This window comes from Salmo salar, chromosome ssa01 (assembly GCF_905237065.1).
Source record: "Salmo salar chromosome ssa01, Ssal_v3.1, whole genome shotgun sequence".
Taxonomy (NCBI): domain Eukaryota; kingdom Metazoa; phylum Chordata; class Actinopteri; order Salmoniformes; family Salmonidae; genus Salmo; species Salmo salar.
Genome location: NC_059442.1, coordinates 21,735,552 through 21,757,727, shown reverse-complemented (window position 1 = coordinate 21,757,727; position 22,176 = coordinate 21,735,552). Strand labels below are relative to the sequence as shown.

Below are 22,176 nucleotides of genomic sequence, written 5' to 3'. Positions count from 1 at the left end.
ACCTGTGGCGAGCACATGGAGGGCTGTGCGGCCCCCCAAAGAAATGCCACCCCACACCATGACTGACCCACCACCAAACCGGTCATGCTGGAGGATGTTGCAGGCAGCAGAACGTTCTCCACGGCGTCTCCAGACTCTGTCATGTCTGTCACGTGCTCAGTGTGAACCTGCTTTCATCTGTGAAGAGCACAGGGCGCCAGTGGCGAATTTGCCAATCTTGGTGTTCTCTGGCAAATGCCAAACGTCCTGCACTGTGTTGGGCTGTAAGCACAACCCCCACCTGTGGACGTCGGACCCTCATACCACACTCATGGAGTCTGTTTCTGACCGTTTGAGCAGACACATGCACATTTGTGGCCTGCTGGAGGTCATTTTGCAGGGCTCTGGCAGTGCTCCTCCTGCTCCTCCATGCACAAAGGCGGAGGTAGCGGTCCTGCTGCTGGGTTGTTGCCCTCCTACGGCCTCCTCCACGTCTCCTGATGTACTGGCCTGTCTCCTGGTAGCGCCTCCATGCTCTGGACACTACGCTGACAGACACAGCAAACCTTCTTGCCACAGCTCGCATTGATGTGCCATCCTGGAAGAGCTGTACTACCTGAGCTACTTGTGTGGGTTGTAGACTCCGTCTCATGCTACCACTAGAGTGAAAGCACCGCCAGCATTCAAAAGTGACCAAAACATCAGCCAGGAAGCATAGGAACTGAGAAGTGGTCTGTGGACCCCACCTGCAGAACTACTCCTTTATTGGGGGTGTCTTGCTAATTGCCTATAATTTCCACCTGTTGTCTATTCCATTTGCACAACAGCATGTGAAATGTATTGTCAATCAGTGTTGCTTCCTAAGTGGACAGTTTGATTTCACAGAAGTGTGATTGACTTGGAGTTACATTGTGTTGTTTAAGTGTTCCCTTTATTCTTTTACTAGGCAAGTCAGTTGAGAACAAATTCTTATTTACAATGACGGCCTACACCGGCCAAACACGGATGACGCTGGGCCAATTGTGCGCCACCCTATGGGACTCCCAATCCTGGCCGGATGTGATACAGCCTGGAATCAAACCAGGGACTGTAGTGACGCCTCTTGCACTGAGATGTAGTGCGTCGGGAGCCCATAAATCACTGTTGTGTTTATTTTATCAAATAACCTTTATTTTAATCAGAGTCATACTGAGACCAAGGTCTCTTTTATAGATGAGCCCCGAATTACATAAATTACATAAAATACACATATAAAAATATAAATACTAAATGCAAGCAGAAACAAAAAAACACGGTCATAAAAAAACAAACATTTATTAGTAATAAGGTCCTCAATCAGCTTTCTGAATCATACTAGAGGCACCAGAACATCACATTTAACAACATTTAGAAAACTGTTCCACAAATAAGGTTCAAGACAACTATACTGAACAAAAATAAACGCAACAACAATTTCCAATATTTTACTGAGTTACAGTTCAATTAAGGAAATCAGTCAATTTAAATAAATAAAATGAGGCCCTAATCTATGGATATCACATGACTGGGCAGGGGCGCAGCCATGGGTGGGCCTGTGAGGGTATAGGCCCACACACTGGAGAGCCAGGCCCAGCCAATCAGAATGAGTTTTCCCTAACAAACAGGATTTATTACAGACAAACACTCAACACTCCCCCACCCACTCTCAAAGGATCCCGCAGGTGAAGAAGCCAGATGTGGAGGTCCTTGGCTGGCGTGGTTACATGTGGTCTGCGGTTGTGACATACTGCCAAATTCACTAAAACGACGTCGGAGGCAGTTTATGGTAGAGAAATGAACGTTCAATTCTCTGGCAACAGCTCTGGTGGACATTCCTGCAATCAGCACGCTCCCTCAAAACTTGACACATCTGTGGCATTGTGTTGTGTGACAAAAATGCACATTTTAAAGTGTCCCAGCACAACGTGCACCTTTGTAATGATAATGCTGTTTAATCAGCTTTTTGATATGCCACACCTGTCAAGTGGATGGATTATCTTGGCAAAGGAGAAATGCTCACTAACAGGGATGTAAACAAATTTGCGCACAACATTTTTGTGCGTATGGAAATTTCGGGGATTTTCTATTTTTCAGCTCTTGAAACATAGGATCAACACTTTACATGTTGCAAGCATGTTTGGAATGCTCTGGATCAACATGTACGACAGTGTGTTCCAGTTCCTGCCAATATCTAGCAACTTCGCACAGACATTGAAGAGGAGTGGGACAACATTCCACAATCAACAAACTGGTCAACTCTATGTGAAGGAGATGTGTCACGCTGCATGAGGCAAATGGTGGTCACACCAGATACGGACTGGTTTTCTGATCCACGCCCCTACTTTTTTAAAAGGTACCTGTGACCAACAGATGCATATCTGTATACCCAGTCATGTGAAATCCAATCGACAGATTCTTATATGAGCTGTAACTCAGTAAAATCTACTCTAACTCAGTAAATTTTTTGAAAATGTTGCATGTGGTGTTTATATTTTTGTTCTATATAGATAGTAATGAGAATCTCGCATCTCATTACAGCTGATTACAGCCAAGTCGACGGTGGGAAGTTCGGAGATATGTGGCTTTCTTGTAACAAACATGGATTATTCAAGGCGCTCTCTCCTCTTGGTTATGCAACAGAGTGGAGATCAAATAGCAGCTCCCCTCTTGGGTAAACGTTAATAAGATCCGCTCCTCTGTGTATTTATCCTACATTTCCTTCAAAGGGTTTCACCCTGAGATGCCGTCATGACAGATAAGGGATGTGGGCTCAGAGAACTTTGAACCCTGCAGGCACAGGGGTTAATCCAACTGTATATCCCACCTTGAGCGTCAAGACAAGTTGACTTGCACTGCGCACGCTCAGTTACAGCGAGATGCATGATATAGTCTGTAGATGTATGTGGTTGAGGCTCTAAATCAAATCAGCTCCTTATCGATATCATTTTTAAACCGATAACATTTTACAGCCAGAGTTCTTAAATAAAAATGCATGATTCATAGCAGCGTTTGATAATAAGGATATCACTAACAAGCATGTAGCCGTGAAGCAGCTCTGGAGTCATGATGTTGGCAGGTACAAAGATAAATATAAGCTGGGCCAAGAATCTCAATGCCCTACCGCTCATCAAAACCCCATCAGCAATAACCGTAGTGCTGTAATGCATCGCTGAGAACAATCACCCAAGGCATGCCAATATTTCACCTTAATGTAAGGCATTTTCTTCTGGACAACCATCGTCTTCATGAGAGTCCAAATTGGCGATATAATACGGTCATCGACAGCAGCTGAAAATGACCTTGCATTGTCCAAGACTTTGCCCTCCTGTTCCAGTACACATCTGAGGCTGGGGAGTAATGGCAATGACCTTGCTGCGGCAGTGAAGTGCTGAGAGAAGCAGTATGAGCTCTGCAAGATGACAAAGACACCCTGACAGTTCAAAGAAGCATTTTAATATTATATCACCATAAGCATTAGAAGAATTACAGCACTAAAAAGATTGGCTAAAGGTAAGGTCCACTACATGACAAAGTGATGAATAGAAAAATGTCTATTGAAACAGACCTTTTTTTCACACTTGGTTATTAGGCATTGTTTCCCGGGGTGTTCTGAATTAACCAAACAGAAAATCAGAGTTGGTTATGGCATTTGGAGAATCAGAAAACAATTATATTGTTCTTGCGTCGCAAATATATTTTTTTGATCTACAGTAATTGTATTACTTTAGCTGGAAACAAATTAATCAAACATTTTTTTTGGGCACAGACAATGTTTTTTCCAGCAGCCCAGGCTTTCTATTTTGTGTGTATATGTGAAAAGCACAGCGCTCAGCTGAAGTGCCGACTGAACAGGCTGAAATGAAAAATGTAAAATCACAGTGCCTGACCTTTTTAATGAAAATCTTTAAAACACACAGTAGAGTTAACAGCTTGTGTATTCGTCCTTTCAGTACTATACAGTGCCTTCAGAAAGGATTCATACCCCTTGACTTATTCTACATTTTGATGTTTTACAGCCTCAATTAAAAAGAGATATTTTAATCTACACACAATACCATTTTGTTTGCTATTATATTGAAATACAGATATCTCTCACTTACATAAGTATTCACACTCCTGAGTCAATACATGTTAGAATCACATTTGGCAGTGATTACAGCTGTGAGTCTTTCTGGGTAAGTCTTTAAGAGCTTTGCACACCTGGATTTTACAATATTTGCACATTATTCTTAAAAATATTCTCCAAGCTCTGTCAAGTTGGTTGTTGATCATTGCTAGACAGTCATTTTCAAGCTTTGCGTTAGATTTTCAAGCTGATTTAACTGTAACTAGGCCACTCAGGAACATTCAATGTCGTCTTGGTAAGCAACTCCAGTGTATTGTTGGCATTTCAGGTTATTGTCCTGCTGAAAGATTAATTTGTCTCTCAGTGTCTGTTGGAAAGCAGACTGAACCAGGTTCTCTCTAAGATTTTGCCTGTGCTTAGCTCTATTCCGTTTATTTTTATCCCCCCCCAAAAAACTCCCTAGTCCTTGCCGATAACAAGCATACCCATAACACGATGCAGCCACATGATGCAGCAACCACCATGCTTGAAAATGAAGAGTGGTACTCAGTGATGTGTTGTTTTTTCCCCAAACATAACACTTTGCATTCAGGACATAAAGTACATTTCTTTGTAGTGACTGGATGTAATGATACACCATCCAATGTGTAATAACTTTCCCATGTTCAGAAGGATATTCAATATCTGTTTCTATTTCTTATTTTACCCGTCTATCAATACTGTAGGTGCCCTTCTTTGTGAGGCATTGGAAATCCACCCTGGTCTTTGTGGTTGAATCTGTGTTTGAAATTCACTGCTCGACTGAGGGACCTTACAGATAATTGTATGTGTGGGGTACAGAGATGAGGTAGTCATTCAAACACATTATGGGGTATTGTGTGTTGGCTAGTGACACAAAATCTCAGTTTAATCCATTTTAAATTCAGGCTGTAACACAACAAAATCTGGAAAAGGTCAAGGGGTGTGAATACTTTCTGAAGGCACTATAGCTCCTTTTTCTCAAGGAGCAATTGCCTGCTTGAAGCTGACCGTCTTTTCCTGGAACATGGCCAGGATTCCTCAACTATGTTTCAGAATACCTAAATGTTTCTTGGTGTGGATGATGTTCATGTTAAACTGCCAGCATTGAATCACAGCTAACCCAGCGTTCATTTCGGATAGGAGGGGCAATAGAAAGAAAGAAACATGTCAACTATCAAGATGTTGATAAGCCAACTCTGCCAACCTAGGTATTTTGTTTAAGGGAGGATTCAAAATTGTTCAGAATTTTACCTTGGAACTATGATGTATCGAGTACAAGCCTTCAGGCGTTATCTTTCCTATACTCTGGTAATACCATGGTTGACCCCATTTATAGGATAGGAACAGGCCTAGATGAACTGTGTGCTGTAGTACAATGTAAAAAAAGAAAAGAAAACTAATAGAAGAGTAATAACGCGTAATAACACACTGAGTAATAATAACTTCACTATAACTAGTAATAAAGTAACAGATAAACAGTAGCAGCAGCGTATATGATGAGTCAAAAGAGTTGGTGCAAAAAGGGTCAATGCAGATGGTCCGGGTAGCTGTTTGGTTAACTACTTAACAAGTCTTATGGCTTGGGGGCAGAAGCTGTTCAGGGTCCTGTTGGTTCCAGACTTGGTGCATCGGTACCGCTTGCAGCACGATAGCAGAAAGAACAGTCTATGACTTGGGTGGCTGGAGTCTGACAATTTTTAGGGCCTTCCTCTGACACCGCCTGCTATATACACTAAATGTATGTGGACACTCCTTTAAATTAGTAGATTGGGCCCTTTCAGCCACACCTGTTGCTGACAGGTGTATAAAATAGAGCACACAGCCATGCCCTCTCCATAGACAAACATTGACAGTAGAATGGCCCGTACAGACGAGCTCAGTGACTTTCAACTTGGCACCATCATAGGATGCCACCTTTCTAACAAGTCAGTCTAAAATTTCTGCCCTGCTAGAGCTGCCCCGGTCAACTGTAAGTGCTGTTATTGTGAAGTGGAAACGTCTAGCAGCAACAACGGCTCAGACGCAAAGTGGTAGGCCACACAAGCTCACAGAACGGGACCACCAAGTGCTGAAGTGCGTAGTGCGTAAAAATCGTCTATCCTTGGTTGCAACACTCACAACTGGAAGCAACGTCAGCACAAGAACTGTTTGTCGGGAGCTTCATGAAATGGGTTTCCATGGCCGAGCAGCCGCACACAAGCCTAAGATCACCATGAAGAATGGCAAGCGTAGGCTGGAGTGTTGCAAAGCTCACCGCCATTGCATTCTAGAGCAGTGGAAACGCATTCTCTGGAGTGATGAATCACGCTTCATCATCTGGCAGTCTGACGGACTAACCTGGTTTGACAGATGCCAGGAGAACGCTACCCGCCCAAATGTATAGTTCCAACTGTAAAGTTTGGTGGAGAAGGATTAATGGTCTGAATATGTTTTTCATGGTTCGGGCTAAGCCCCTTAGTTCCAGTGAAGGGAAATCTTAACACTACAGCATACAATGGCATTCTAGATGATTCTGTGCTTCCAACTTTGTGGCAATGCTCCCGTGCTCAAAGCGAGGTCCATACAGAAATGGTTTGTCGAGATCGGTATGGAAGAACTTGACTGGCCTGCACAGAGCCCTGACCTCAACCCCATCGAACACCTTTGGGATGAATTGGAACACCGACTGCAAGTGATGCCTAATCGCCCAACATCAGTGCCCGGACCGCACTATTGCTCGTGGCTGAACAGAAGCAAATCCCTGCAGCAACGTTCCAACATCTAGTGGAAATCCTTCCCAGAAGAGTGGAGGCTGTTATAGCAGCAAAGGGGGGGACCAACTTCATATTAATGCCCATGAGTTTGGAATGAAATGTTCGACGAGCAGGTGTCCACATCATTTTGGTCACGTAGTGTAGGTTCTGGATGGCAGGGAGCGTGGCCCCAGTTATGTACTGGGCCGTATGCACTACCCTCTTGCGGTCAGATGCCAAGCAGTTGCCATACCAACCGGTGATGCAGCCAGTCAAGGTGCTTCTATAGAGCTGTAGTATATGCTCTATGAGAAAGACCCGTACAGCCTCACTGGATAGATTTATTGGTTATTGTTGTTGAGAGGAGAGTGTTTGACTGTCAGAGAGAGCAAGGCTCTACCAAAGATGGTCAACTCTAACTTAGTAAGTAGCCTATTACTTTCATCTGTGGTGCTGCTTTCCTATGCTAGTCTACAAGTGCTGCGCTATATATTGGCTGCTTAATTAAATCTCACACACAACCGTTCAAAAGTTTGGGGTCACTTGGAAATGTCCTTGTTTTGAAAGGAAAGCACATTTTTTGTCCATTAAAATAACATCAAATTGATCAGAAATACAGTGTAGACATTGTTAATGTTGTAAATGACTATTGTAGCTGGAAACAACTGATTTGTCATGGAGAATCTACATAGGCGTACAGAGGCCCATTATCAGCAACCATCACTCCTGTGGTCCAATGGCACATGGTGTTAGCTAATACAAGTTTATCATTTTAAAAGGCTAATTGATCATTAGAAAACCCTTTTGCAAATTATGTTAGCACAGCTGAAAACTTGTGCTAATTAAAGAAGCAATACAACTGGCCTTCTTTAGACTAGTTGAGTATCTGGAGCATCAGCATTTGTGGGTTTGATTACAGGCTCAAAATGGCCAGAAACAAAGGACTTTCTTCTGAAACTCATCAGTCTATTCTTGTTCTGAGAAATGAAGGCTATTCTATGCGAGAAATTGCCAAGAAACTGAAGATCTCGTACAACGCTGTGTACTACTCCCTTCACAGAACAGCGCAAACTGGCTCTAACCAGAATAGGAGGAGGAGTGGGAGGCCCCGGTGCACAACTGAGCAAAAGGACAAGTACATTAGTGTCTAGTTTGAGTTGTGAGGCGACTCCGGGATGCTGACCTTCTAGGCAGAGTTGCAAAGAAAAAGCCATATCTCTGTCCAGTGTCTGTTCTTTTGCCCATCTTAATCTTTACTGGCCAGTCTGAGATATGGCTTTTTTAAAATTTTATTTAATACTTAAGTATCAAAAGTAAGTGTAATTTAAAAAAATATATACTTAAGTATCAAAAGTAAAAGTTTACAATCATTTAAAATTCCTTGTATCAGGCAAACCAGACGGCAAGGGTTTCTTGTTTTTTTAATTTACAGGTAGTCAGGATCACACTCCAATACGCAGACATAATTTACAAATGAAGTATTTGTGTTTAGTAAGTGCGCCTAATCATAGGCAGTAGGGATGAGCAGGGGTGTTCTCTTGATAAGTGCGTGAATTGGAACATTCTCCTGTCCTGCTAAGCATTCAAAATGCAACGAGTACTTAAAGGTGTCAGGGAAAATGTATGGAGTAAAAAGTACATTGTTTTCTTTAGGAATGTAGTGGAGTAAAAGTAAAGTTAGACACCCCAAAAAACTACTTAAGTAGTACTTTAAAGTACTTTACACCACTGCTGTCATCAAGTCAAAGGGTGGATACTTTGAAGAATCTAAAATATATTTTGATTTGCTTAAAAAAAAAAAAAAAAAATGTGGTTACTACATCTGTACAGATTAACCATCTTTTCATTAACAATCTCTCTCTCAAGCCACGTAGAGTACATGGACCCATAAAGATGTAGAGGGCACCCTTTACGGGCTTTGCTATCACAGAATCTATGAATAGCAACGTTTGGTAGAAATGTAATTCTGAAAGTAACGCACGCCTTGTTTCGCAAAGTAACAATTTTTAAAAAGTAACTCAGTAGGCGCTGTGTACAAGGAAAACATCTGTACGGCCCTCCCCCTCAGAGACTGGAGCTAGGGAAGCAGGGTGGGTAGCCGATCGCTGATGCAGCCATTACTCAGGATGGCTGGTGACGGCCCCAGACAACCATCTGCTGGAGGTACGCTTCACTCTCCCTTCAGATCAATCAACGTCATGAATCTGTCTCCGGGCATTCTCCTCTCCTACCTTTCCGACTGCATGTGGAGTACACACTGACTGCAAGCTGCAGCATTCCCACTCTTATCCCCTACTGCTCTCTCCCACTGTCTTCCAATCTCTCCACCTCTCTTCTCAGCTCAATCACTCCCACTAACTCTCTCCACCTCCCATTCTCTCCCTCTCTCTTTCAAGCTCTCCCTGTCTCCCTCCCTCTCAAGCTTTCTTTCAAAGCTCTTTCTGTCTGTGGGTCTACTGTGGAGAAGCAGCCCTCTAGGACGTGATGGAGCAGCCATTGAGCGACTTATAGACCCGTTAATGACAGAGACAGGCAGATTTTAATCACATTCTGCCAGGAAAGAACTGTGCAGGCTAGAGGAGAGGAGGCCGAGGCGAATTAGATGGGCAAGTCTCACTAACATGCTTTCCTCTCTTTGTCTGAATAACCTCCATTTTAGGAAAGGCAGTGAGAAATGCAGGGTTGGCTGACAAACACAGGGTTGGCTGACAAACACAGGGTTGGCTGACAAACACAGGGTTGGCTGACAAACACAGGGTTGGCTGACAAACACAGGGTTGGCTGACAAACACAGGGTTGGCGATAATGTTGACGGGATGTCAAATGGTCACAAAGGTCACAAACCCCTTGACCCCCCGTCACAATATTACATCAGAGAGACACAGCCATTTATGTACTTTATGTCATTTCTACTAAGCCAATAACACCTTTTGTTTTTTCGGGAACATAAAAATGTAATTTGCAATTTACAAGTGACCTGTATTCGCCACAAGCAGCCATTTTGTATTTTCTTCTAGAATATGTATATTAACACGCAAAGCTAATGAAGGGGGAGAATGAGAGGGGTGTGAATGTGATCCGTGACAGGCAGACCTAGGGCCCAATGGACCGGAGGGCAAACAAGGAGTCAGCCAATCACGCTGGACGGAAGCCTTCAAGGACAATCAGACTCAGTTAATGTGACAAGAGGTAGTCAGTGCATTCCTTCCAGGGGTGAGAACATGCATGGCAACAGATTAAACAACAAAGGATAAAGCCTAAGTCACGACACGTCAATATGGCCCAGCAGCTGCAAATGTAAAATGGGTTCAACTTTTTCTTCTAATCACCAGTCAGCTACAATGTGCCTCTCTTTCCCTCAGGTTAAAACGTATTAACCACTAAATCCAGTAATGTTTTGTTTTTTTCATCTAATTGCCATTTTCTCACCATTGGGTTTTATAAGGTTCAATGATGTTCTCTGTTGGTTAGAGAGTACAACTATTAAACGCATTTTCACAAATAAGGTGATAGGAGGTTACACTGCTAATTGTTATATCTGTAACACAGCCCCTGCTTCTGGTTTGATGTACTGGGAAAAATGGGAGATAGCAGTGTGTTACACAGCGTCTCCGTCAAGTTCTTTGTGACACATTTTCTCAGAACTGTTGAACAACATTATTACAGCTATGCAGCAGCAACGCTCTTTCATCTGTATTAACCTGTTCCTTCAGATTTTAACACACACACACACACACACACACACACACACACACACACACACACACACACACACACACACACACACACACACACACACACACACACACACACACACACACACACACACACACACACACACCCGGGTTACCACAGTCCAGATGTGACTGATGCATGCCAGGAATATATATATATTTTTTAAACAGATAAAAGTGAAACTTCAATTTGAGCAAATCCCTATTCATAAAAACACACCAATTAGCAATCCAAAGCTACAGGCAGAGCAAGATAATACCAACAATTCGAATGTAGAGTGGATGTTGGATTTGTCTAGCTTGGCTATGTGAATGTTCTCCTCGGTCTAAGAAGTCACACTGCTCCCAGCAGGCCTCAGCAGACAGTGTGGACAAACAGAAAGACTCACAGAGAGGCACAGCCTTCAGGAATACAGCTTTCCATCATCCACCCTACTTTATGTGCATTGCTTCTTAGCAATGGTTATGGCCAGTAGTATATGTCTTGGTCGAATAACACCCATGATGTACTCTCATACTGCACAGCCTCAAGCACTAAATATCAAAGTCCTACCTTTGTCCACTTCAAGGTATTGATAAAAACACTCTCTGGGTAAGTGGCTATGAAAAAAGATTTTGCACAAATCCAGCAATAAACTGTGCTCAGGGGACATGAAAATGAGACTTATAGAGAAACACCCTCTACCTTTTGGTAGAACTTAAGGACCTATATTTACACAAAACGTAAGTATGTACAGTATTGTAAGGGCGGTAGGTAGCCTAGCAGTTAGAGCTTTGGGACAGTAACCGAAATGTCGCTAGTTCGAATCCCCGAGCAGACAACTGAAAAATCTGTCAATGTGCCCATGAGCAAAGCACTTTAACCCTAATTGCTTCAGGGCCTAAGTTGATAATGGCTGTGACCCCACAATATGAGGGTGTCTCAGGGAGAGTGGGATATGCAAAAAACACATTTCCAATTCACACATGAATATTAATACACACAGGTACATGTGTGAAATAGGACAAATATAAGCACCCACCTAATTATTATTATTTTGTTTCATTATTATTGATCTATGGTCTATTTCACTGTTCATCCAAACAGGAATTCCTGTATTACCCGTCTTCCATTAGTCAGTGCGTTATGAATTATTATAAACTAAAGCAAAAAAAGAAACGTCCCTTTTTCAGGACCCTGTCTTCCAAAGATAACTCATGAAATCCAAATAACTTCACATATCTTCATTGTAAAGGGTTTAAACACTGTTTCCCATGCTTGTTCAATGAACCATAAACAATTAATGAACATGCACCTGTGGAACGGTCGTTAAGACACCAACAGCTTACAGACGGTAGGCAATTAAGGTCACAGTTATGAAAACTTAGGACACTAAAGAGGCCTTTGTACTGACTCTGAAAAACACCAAAAGAATGATGCCCAGGGTCCCTGCTCATCTGCGTGAACGTGCCTTAGGCATGCTGCAAGATGGCATGAGGACTGCACATGTGGCCAGGGCAATACATTGCAATGTCCGTACTGTGAGACGCCTAAGAGAGCGCTACAGGAAGACAGGACAGACAGCTGATCATCCTCACAGTGGCAGACCACGTGTAACAACACCTGCACAGGATTGGTACATCCGAACATCACACCTGCGGGACAGGTACAGGATGGCAACAACAACTGCCCGAGTTACACCAGGAATGCACAATCCCTCCATCAGTGCTCAGACTGTCCCTGTAAGGCAGGTCCTCACCAGACATCACTGGCAACAACGTCGCCTACGGGCACCATCGCTGGACCAGACAGGACCGGCAAAAAGTGCTCTTCACTGACGAGTCGTGGTTTTGTCTCACCAGGGGTGATGGTCGGATTCAGGAATGAGCGTTACACCGAGGCCTGTACTCTGGAGTGGGATCGATTTGGAGGTGGGGGGGGATGGAAACGAGACCCGTAACATATCTCATGCATATCATAACAGTGAAAATGAACAGTGAGAAGTAAAAACAACAGATAACCTAAAACTACCGTCAAACACTGGTTTATTTTTCAAACACACGGTAAATGGGGGGGGAGGGGCTGAGCTGCACCCAAGGAAAGAACTTCTAAATATCAAAAAAAACCTAAGCTAGTCTTACCTGCTTCATGAACAGCTAGCTAACTAACCAATAAAATACAGTGGGTGGTCCACCCAGTTCTAACTAGGGTACTTAGACAAAGTTTTCCTACGGGTGATGTATGCCCATGGGCGACTTGGCTTGGTATCCCCTTTTCCCACCAACAAACAAACAGCCTTACACCACAGCAATGGTTACTCACATAACGGACAGCGTCTCTACTTCCTAAGGCGGCATGCGATCATCTACAAATACTAACGCTGCACCATCGAGAGCGTGCTAAACGGTTGCATGATGGCCTGGTACTGGAATCGCTCCATCCACAACCGCAAGGCCCTCCAGCGGATGGTGAAGACGGCCCAGTACATCACTGGGACCGTGCTCCCACCCATCCAGAACATCTACTCAAAACAGTGCCTAAAAAAGGCCTGCAGCATCATCAAGGACCCTACACACCCCAGCCACAAGCTGTTCCCTCCTTTACCGTCAGGCAGACGGTATCAGATCATGAGGTCTGATACCAACAGGCTCAGAGAGAGTTTCTATCTACAAGCCATCAGATTGCTGAACACTTGAACTGACCACCTGCTGATTCTATGCAGTCACTTCACCCCTACCTACATGTACAAATTACCTCAACTAACCTGTACCCCCTCACACTGACTTGGTACCCCCTGAATATGGCCTCGTTATTGTATTGTGTTACTTTTTATATTATTTGGTAAATATCTTCTTAACTCTTCTTAACTACCAGACTCTTATAACGATAGCTAAATACTGCACAATTTAAACACTTTCTCTAAAACACGTGGAAATATTGGACTAGAAATTGTGCCACCCTGTATTATACACTCTTAGAAAAAACTATTCCAAAAGGGTTCTACCTGGAACCAAAAGGGTTCTACCTGGAACCAAAAGGGTTCTACCTGGAACCAAAAGGGTTCTACCTGGAACCAAAAGGGTTCTACCTGGAACCAAAAAGGGTACTTCAAAGGGTTCTCCTATGGGGACCCTTTTAGGTTCTAGATAGCACCATTTTTTGTCAAGTGTACTTATGCTAAAATGTGTATTCTATTCTACTGAGCCATTTACTTTATGTTCCTATTCTTATCTTTTATTATTTCTTAATGCTGTTGCATTGAGAAGGAACCTGCAAGTAAGAATTTGGTAGGACGATGTATACCATGTGTATCGCGTACATACGACTAATAAAACTTACAACCGTTTGTGCGATCAACGTGCATGAGCACAAATTAACAACTGCAGCATAAACGCTCTACTCACACACTTACACAGACGCCTGCACACACACACACACACACACACACACACACACACACACACACACACACACACACACACAGTGTAAAAGCTGCCTCTATGTGATTAAATAATCATTGGAGCTATGTCTTCTAAGAGAATGAACAATCAGCCCTAGTTTCATTCACTTCACTTACTCCATCCATTCCATACAGATGAAATATTTACTAACAGAGGGCTCCTAGAGGGACTTCTTCAGGGGACCCTAGTCCATCAGACAGCAACCTAAAGCCCATCCCCAAGAACAGAGAAACATTCTCTGTAGTCAGTAGTTTAGGCCTATAATCTTATATAATAAGCATTCTCCTGGAACCCACCAGTGACACAGAGAGAAGACAGTAAAAAGGGGCCCGAGTTCTCAATACTGCTGTGTGATATATATCCACCAGGCATCATAACCCAACAACGTGTCACAATTCTGAAGACCCTTCTGAGACAACATTGATTTAACGCAGCCGTAATGAACCCTTGAACTGTACGTGTCTAGAGTCTAGTGACAGCAGCAGAAATGGGGGCAATGGAAGAGGAGAACAGAGTAAATAGGGGGTCCTACCCCCTGGTGTGGGGTGATGTGCGGCTGATTGTGTGCCCATTTCCAAGTGTGTGTGCTCCACAAACGGAGAACTGTCATCATCAACTTGGATACACAGCCAAGATGCTCTGTGTCGGTCTGTGTGTGTGAGCAGAGTAGAGCAGAGCGTGGGGTCCTACCTCAGGTTTGGGGATGAAGGCCCGTCCTGGGATGGTGACAGCACAGAGGTACTGGGCCATGATGGACAGACGACTCCTCTATCTGCTGGCCGTGCTGGCTGTCAACCTCTGGAGAGGGGGACCCAACATGTTGTGTCAGTATCATTCTTGGCCCTGAGCAGTTATATTAAAAAAGGGTGAATAAAGGGATGAATAATCAGACTGGAAAAAAGTTACTGATTCAGGAACATCGACCGAGTGAGAATAGACAGTATTGAACAAACAGCACACACCTCTGCCACCTCCTTCTGAAAGGTAAGGGTCAGTCTGGTCCGGCCGTAAACAAAGGGTCCAGTTCTGTTGGATATGTTCTCCAGCCACTTGATGATGAGAGGAGTGGACACACTGAAGGGAAGGTTCCCAATGATATGCAGGTCTGGTGGATCTGGAGGGACAGTTTTAGTACTGTTAGGTTCTAAATGATCCGAGTAAAACTCACGGATGATTAGTAAAGCTTAAACCAAGTTTATTCACCCATTGGGTCATACAGCTGCATAAGACAAAGACATGGTTCCACCAGTGGTAGTATATATACCCCAATTTGAGTGACGTGCTCCTTCTCTCTAAACATTACATCGTTATTGCTAGACAGGAAATAAAGTGATGCGGGCCATAAACTGTTCCTTCTCCCTTAATGTGACCTGACCTCGACTCCCTTCCTCACTAAACCACATCTCTCCACCCTTATCAGTGACCTGACCTCGACCCCCTTCCTCACTAAACCACATCTCTCCACCCTTATCAGTGACCTGACCTCGACCCCCTTCCTCACTAAACCACATCTCTCCACCCTTATCAGTGACCTGACCTCGACCCCCTTCCTCACTAAACCACATCTCTCCACCCTTATCAGTGACCTGACCTCGACCCCCTTCCTCACTAAACCACATCTCTCCACCCTTATCAGTGACCTGACCTCGACTCCCTTCCTCACTAAACCACATCTCTCCACCCTTATCAGTGACCTGACCTCGACCCCCTTCCTCACTAAACCACATCTCTCCACCCTTATCAGTGACCTGACCTCGACCCCCTTCCTCACTAAACCACATCTCTCCACCCTTATCAGTGACCTGACCTCGACCCCCTTCCTCACTAAACCACATCTCTCCACCCTTATCAGTGACCTGACCTCGACCCCCTTCCTCACTAAACCACATCTCTCCACCCTTATCAGTGACCTGACCTCGACTCCCTTCCTCACTAAACCACATCTCTCCACCCTTATCAGTGACCTGACCTCGACCCCCTTCCTCACTAAACCACATCTCTCCACCCTTATCAGTGACTGCCCTTCCTTTACACAATCCATTCCCCCTGCAGATAACCACTAACTTCTGGTGTACAAACTAGACTATGGCACTCAATATTCCAATAGGATACCTGATAATGAACAATACTTAAAGTTTAGAACTCATCAGTAGTATCACACTGTTGCAACACAATTTACACAACATAAATCAATGTACTGTGTGTTCCAGATTTAAAGCAATCTAGTAGGCGCTTCCATCAATCAGGTAAGTGGCAGATCTACCTCTTCATCTCACTCACCATCCTCCCATGCCTTGGTTATGACTTTCGGGAATCCTCGGTCCATTCTGTACGTGAGTATGTCACCATGGACAACCCTGAGCTTCCCTGGTGCCGCTTCAGACAAAAGCTGTGGAAACGGAATTTTCATATTACAGGCACTTGAGTATTTACTGTTTCCAATTTGGGCAATTATTTTAAAGACAAACTCTTCCTGCATGGTCTCCTGTAGTGTACGTTTAGTCCGGGTATGAAGCGGTGTCCTTCTCCACCACCAGCAGGTCTGCAGTCCCAGCATTGAGGATGGAGCGGGTCAGCCCTCCAGGTCCTGGACCCACCTCACACACATGGGCGTCCCTCAGACTGCCTGCCTGGCGTACAATCTTATCTACACACACAGTTCAGAAAACACAGTGACCAGGGAGCATTACTTACAAACATTGGAATGGGTTGGGTATATTAAGGTGAACAATGTATCAAGTCGATCTTACATGCCTTTCAACAACAGTGTCTTCCATATGTCTTGCAAGCAAAATAAAGGTTGGCCGAGGCACTGCATTTTACCATACGCCTGGCTCCTATCGCTCCTTGGCTAAGTTGGCTAAGCTTCTTTTGTACTTTTATCTAAAACAGAAACCTTGTTCAAGGGCACCAGAACAGATCTGCAGCACTGCATCACTGATATAATCACATCAGTAGTATCTGTGGCTTGTGGACAAGCCTATGTGGGCACTGCAGTCCGGTACACTGAATGTGTTGTGAACAGGGGGGAGAAAAAAAAACATTGTGTCCTCACAGTGTACCAGGTGTTGGTGCATTGCAGCTAGAGGAGAAGGCTGACTCACCTGTGAGCCTCATGTCCAGCAGAAAGTTCTGGGATAGCTGTTTCTCTGCTCGCAGGTTGTACAGCTTGATTACCTCCCCAATGGTGGGCAGGGGAGGCAGGCGAAACAACGCTATCTCTCTGGGAGCCGCCATCCCTCAAACTGTGCTGCTGTGGGAATATAAAGGGTGGTACCGTAATAGCAATTAAACTCAGAGGGGAAACGTCAGAGTAATTAGTGATAGAACAGAGGTCTGGGGATTATCTGCTAATCTCTCATAATTAACATGCTAATGCATCCAAGTTCTAATCATCATGAATATAGGGTTTACTCAGCAATGTATATATCAAGGGTTTCGTTTTAGAGCTTCAAGACACTATGTGAAAGCACAACTGCTATTGTCAAGGAATGATCAATGGTAGAGAGAAAACACAAGGAACTTTGAGGATTAAAAACATGATCTTGATCGCCACCAAGTGGATAAATGACCAAATTAACTCGTATTATATTTTATAGATGTGTCCTGCCAAAGACACTGGAATTATTCTGCGGTGGTTCTGCTCCATATTGTCATTCATTCACACTATAACAGTCATCTGCTGGCTGGCAAAGAAAAATTCAAAGGCAAGTGTCAATTTACTAGTTTAGCTACTTGAGTTTGGATAAGTGAATCAGAGTGCGGGACCTACAGACCTACAACAGACATAATGTGATACATTGTAACTAACGTTAAGGCTTGACACTGTGACCGTGAAGACATCTTGCTCTTTACTGAATCTGTAGCTAGCCACTCGAAACGTGCAACGTTAACTCTGTAGCTAGCCAACTGAGAAAGCAGCATCGACGTTTTGCTTATTTTTCTCTATAGCTAATTATAAAGGTCGCATACAAAAATCCCTGACCTGAAAAAGTTGCAACAAATTTAGGTTCACAAACTCGACCATGCAAATATGACTTTGAGAACGGTAAAATAAAGATAAGAGTTCGCCAGGTATCACGCTTCTCACCAGTCTGGATGTTCCTTCTGAAATTCTGCTGTCGTCAGGAAACTGGCAGGATGACATCCAATGGGATTGGAATAATCGCTTCTGCAACCAATCAATTTGGGATAGGCGGAACTTCAGTTTGACAGTGAAGGGCTGGATTAAACTGTCCCGGGTTGCACCGGCCAATGGACCGTCACGTGAACCGGCGAAGCCGATGAGGGTGGCGCGCCCTACTCAAATCGAAACGTAATCTGCCCCGCTTGATCATGTTGTCAACAAGGCCGAATGATGCATCGTTCACATATACATATTTTTTCCATAAAATATATGTTCGAATTTTCTAAATAGTTTTCATTGGGAAGACAGATAAATCGTTTTCATCAAAAGCAATAACTTTTGCATATGAAAACAGAATCCTACTTATTACTCCACGTGCTTAACCTACGTCACTTTTGTTTTGAGCGGACTTCGCGGTCGGCCAGTACAGGATACCCAGCTCATGCCCCGGGGCAGCCAGGTTCGAATGAAATCATGAATTAAATCATTTTTCAACCGTTGAAAACTACGCTTACAAGCCAGCTTAATCGAATCCCCTCCTTGAAAATCCACATCTTTTTGATGTAATGATATTATAGCCAGCAGAAGGAAGCATTTTGATGGCAAGCTTACTACATTTGAAAGATACTATGTTTTCCAAAATGTGCATTGCAATAAACATTATTGGTTGATGTATTCCCTAGAGAACAATTAATTGTGGTTCTGTCATGATTTCTCATCCTCAGCATGTTTGATCTGTCTGCTATTTAAAACTGTGGACCACCTTGACTCATCCTTGTGGCCTGACTGAGATGTTAAAAAAAACACACAAAAAACGATTGACAGATGCATGGTGCTCAAAGCTGCAATTTTTGGACATAATGTTTATTGTCTACGTTTATAATGATGCATCACTATTGTATATATGCATTAAACAGACAAGGGGATGATCATTCATGTGATCTAATTTCCATCAAGATGCAGGCGGTTAACGTCAACAATCCTCGTCGAACATTCAAAAAAGGATCACAATAATGTATCCACTGATCCAAAGAAAGGTTAGGCGGGAGTTAGACAGCCCACCGTGCCGCTTTGTGTACAACAACTCCCATTGTTAGGGCGGATAGATGTATCTTGTCAGCATATCCATAATCTTTGTTTCCATAGATCCCTATTTCATAATTGCGTAATACTATTATCGGATTGACAAATTACTTTCATAAACAGCTCTTTTTCAATGTCCCCACAGAAAGAAGCAACATGTTATGGATGAGTAGCCTGTCAGCTATGGGGAGATGCATAATTTCAACATTTACTTGTGGAGCTATTATAAAGATTCCTAATAACCTCTTGGTAAACAGCATTATAAATTCAGCGTCAGACTTTACAACACATTCGGATAATTACATTATCCTCTCAGCAAGATGGAGTTACTGTAGGGGAGAGATTCGTCATAACAGATTTTGACTAAGGAGGATCGATCGTGCACACGCAGCTGTTGGTTAGAATGAACCCTGTGGCCCTGAGTCCCTCGTCTCCCCGGCAGCACTGTTCACAGTACAGGAAGGGTCAGGGTGCACTATTTTTGTTGAGATGGAAACGCTGCCCTCCAGGGTATGTGGATGAGTGGCAGTTACAGATCCCGCTGTTGCCGACCTTGGTGGAGAGGAGAGAGAGAGGCTCGCTCTGCGATGCTGCTTGCTGCTATGGAAACAAGTCGACCAATCATGTACTTCAAAGAGTGCTTCATATGGACCTTTGTCTTCACTTTCTCTCCAGGAAAGTCACCTTTCTGGCAATTTATTCCGATAAGATGCCATTATTTAATTGAAGAACATTGGACAAATCAGTGCCCACCAGACTGATAGTGCTGCATGTATATTTTAGAGGTACCTCCATATGAAGTGAACACTGAGATTCATATATTCAACTATTGTTACTTAAATGTGCATAAAATTAAATAAGATTTAAAAAATATATATTTACCAATCTTAAACTATAATGGACAGAGAGTACAACACTATAGCTGTCACGACTTCCGCTGAAGTTGGTCCCTCTCCTTGTTCAGGCGGCGTTCAGCGGTCGACGTCACCGGTTTTCTAGTCGCCACCGATCCACATTTCATTTTCCATTTGTTTTGTCTTCATCGTACACACCTGGTTTCCAATCCATAATTATTGTTCCCTATTTAACCCTCTGGTTTCCCCCTTGGTTTTGTGCTTGGTTGTTCATGTCAAGTTGTCTCGTTTATGTGAACTGGATTATTTGTCTCCTTCGTGGAATATTGTTTTTGAGTAAAGTTACGGTTATTACTCATCTCTGTGTCCTGCGCCTGACTCCGCATTACCTGCATCACTTAGACTTTTGACAATAGCCTACACAACACTATAGCCTACACAGAGATTGTGCTGCTTAGCCAATGAAACTGGCACTATAGCATTGGAGGGGTTATTAAAGAAATGATCACAGTCTAGTAAAACCCGTGAATACAATACAGTATCATCTGACAGTCCCTGCTGGTCTGCTTTTTCTGCTGATGCCCCTGTCTTTCTGTGGGGTCACTCCCTGTGAATTGTGCTAGGCAGAGACATAAGTGGCCGCTTAGGGCCCATCGGCCCCTCGTCATTTAAAAAAGATATACAGCATATATATATATATATATATATATATATATATATATATATAGATATATTTTTTTTTTAGGAACTCAGTCTGGGTCTCAAGTTACTGTTGAGAGGTAGAATAGTAGAATACACAAGGTCCTCTTGTTATGACAGTCACTGACAGTCACTCAATTAACTCATGTCAGCGAAACATTTTTAGATTGCTAGGTCTAGCCAGCTATCTAGACCTTATAGTAATCCTGTCCGAATTACCAACCAGTCATGCAGGGCACGTGCCCAGATGTGCTGGCCTCCAGAGGGCTACCAGATATCATAGGAACATGGCATAAATGATGGCAAAATGTGTAGAATTGCAGAAAATTAGCTTTAAAACTACAAATATATATTTCCACACCTTAGCAAAACTGCTAATGTTCTCTCCGCCCCATGGCAAAATGAATAGAATTGCATAAAATGTGTTTGAAAACTGCAAGATTTTCTCTCCACCCCATGGCAGTATGTGTACAATAGCAGAAAATGTGCTTTGAAACGGCGACATTTTCTTTATGCAGGTTTTACTGTAGAATTGCAGGAAATTAACTTTAAAACTGCCATTTTGTCTCTCTGACGTCAAGAGGGGGGCCACTAAAAGGTTTTGCCCATGAGGACGCCCCAACCAAATCTCGCTTAGTGCCCCCCAAACTTGAGGGCCAGCCATGGTGAAAAAAGGTGCTATCTAGAGCCTAAAAGGGTTCTTCGGCTGTCCCCATAAGAGAAACCTTTGAAGAACCCTTTTTGGTTCCAGGTAGAATGCTATTGGGTTCCATGTGGAACCTACATAGCCTACCCTCTCATTCACATGCTCCTGTCAGTATGGAGCAGCAGACCAGGCTAGCTGCTGACAAAGGTTGTGTTCCTGCCTGACTACATTGCAGCAAATTCTGGATCGTACAAAGCCTAGATAGATATTTAACATATCAGCTAAACCACATCATATGATATAGCAATCCTGTGCCTGACTGTTACACACCTTTCCAATTCTGACACCAATGGAGCAAATTCTGGGGATAGGCCCGACCGGGACTCAAACCTGGGTCCAGAAACTGTCAAGCCAACACCTTAACCATTACGCCAAGAGGTCCGTGCCTCTTGTCAAGGTCACCTAGTGTTGTGTTAAGGTCGCAACAATATTAATTACAGCTCTTTCTTGTCACACGCTCTTATGGAAGCCTTAATAAAGACTTCAGAAGTGGCAGCGGACATACTCAAACATTAATAAACATAACCATAACCACTTGAACTGGTACAACACTTCCAGTCATGAGTGGCCAATAAAGAACTAACCACACCCCCACTAATCCACGCCTCCACCCTGGGAAACATAAATGTACCTTTTTGAGAGTGTGTGAAGATTGCACCTTTATATTCAAAATATTGGGCACAAATATACCATTATGCTAAATTATTCGCACATGTA

The 22,176-nt window shown here is 43.4% G+C and overlaps 1 pseudogene; it reads right to left on the bottom strand.

Annotated features, from left to right (window-relative positions):
- Positions 1-18,116, bottom strand: part of LOC106575403 (dimethyladenosine transferase 1, mitochondrial-like) — a 38,501-nt pseudogene extending 20,385 nt beyond the window's left edge.
- Between the last annotated feature and the right edge of the window lie 4,060 nt (positions 18,117-22,176).